Consider the following 910-nt stretch of genomic DNA (forward strand, 5'->3'; position numbering starts at 1 on the left):
AGGAGAAAACCATTTTCTTTGGGGAACCTGATGTTTTGGAATGGAGTGAGGGAAAGAACAGGACAATCCTGACAACAGGAAGCCACTTTTCATTTTCCCAGTGAAAACTCATTTCCATGGTATGAGACTTCCTGCCCAGAAAACAACATACCTTCCAGGTTACGTACAATAGACCTCACAGCTCTTGGTCGTGAATTGCTGAGCTGGTCATTTATAGTCCCTGACTGTAAGACAGATTAGACAAAAGACTTTTAATAATAAATGATTGTATGACAATGTGGATGTATTTAACACTACTAAAATTGAACACTAAAAAATCATTAAGAAAGCTAATTTTGTGTTACCACATAATTTAGTTCATTCTATTTCAGCACAATTAAGAATAAAAGCGGTTCAACTGGTGGTTAGTGGTGGTTAAGGCAGCTAGATCCCACATGGCCTCCTGTATGATTTGAGTCCCAGACCCAGTGACTTGAAAAGTATGTCCAGTATCAGTGAACACATAAACATGACATGCATGCATGACACAGAATTCAGAAAGAAAAGATGGAGGAGAAGGGATAGCAGCACAGCCACTTCCCAAGGGGGCTGAGCGCATTCTCATTTTATCTCTTTTTTTCTCTCTCTCTTAGTCTCTCCAGTGAACACAAGTGTCTAGCAAATTAAATAGTAAAAAACAAAACAAAACAAAACTTTTTAAGCATTCTAAGGTAAGTGAAGCAAGTGTTAAATACCTGGTCTCTGCTTTCCATAATCAATGGGAGTAATTTTGGAACCTGTTACTTCTTGGTCTTCAGTGGAGCAGTTTCCTTCCAGGTCTGCTGTTTCACAGACCTCATTTTCACTTCTTGGGCAGAATCCATAAAGAGTGATAGGAAACTGAAACAAAATATTCTCACTAAAACTCAAT

At 38.5% G+C, this 910-nt stretch overlaps 1 long non-coding RNA gene across 1 annotated transcript in view; it reads right to left on the reverse strand.

Moving 5' to 3' along the window:
* Nucleotides 1–157: 157 nt before the first annotated feature.
* LOC102467728 (uncharacterized) overlaps nucleotides 158–910 on the reverse strand; it is a 2,909-nt gene continuing 2,156 nt past the window's right edge. Inside the window, exons 2-3 of the long non-coding RNA XR_336771.2 lie at nucleotides 735–879; nucleotides 158–224 (exon numbers count right to left, since the gene is read on the reverse strand). This is a non-coding gene — a long non-coding RNA (uncharacterized LOC102467728). The remainder of the gene's footprint in view (nucleotides 225–734; nucleotides 880–910) is intronic.

Source organism: Tupaia chinensis, unplaced genomic scaffold (assembly GCF_000334495.1).
Source record: "Tupaia chinensis unplaced genomic scaffold, TupChi_1.0 Scaffold143280_1, whole genome shotgun sequence".
Classification (NCBI taxonomy): Eukaryota; Metazoa; Chordata; class Mammalia; order Scandentia; family Tupaiidae; genus Tupaia; species Tupaia belangeri.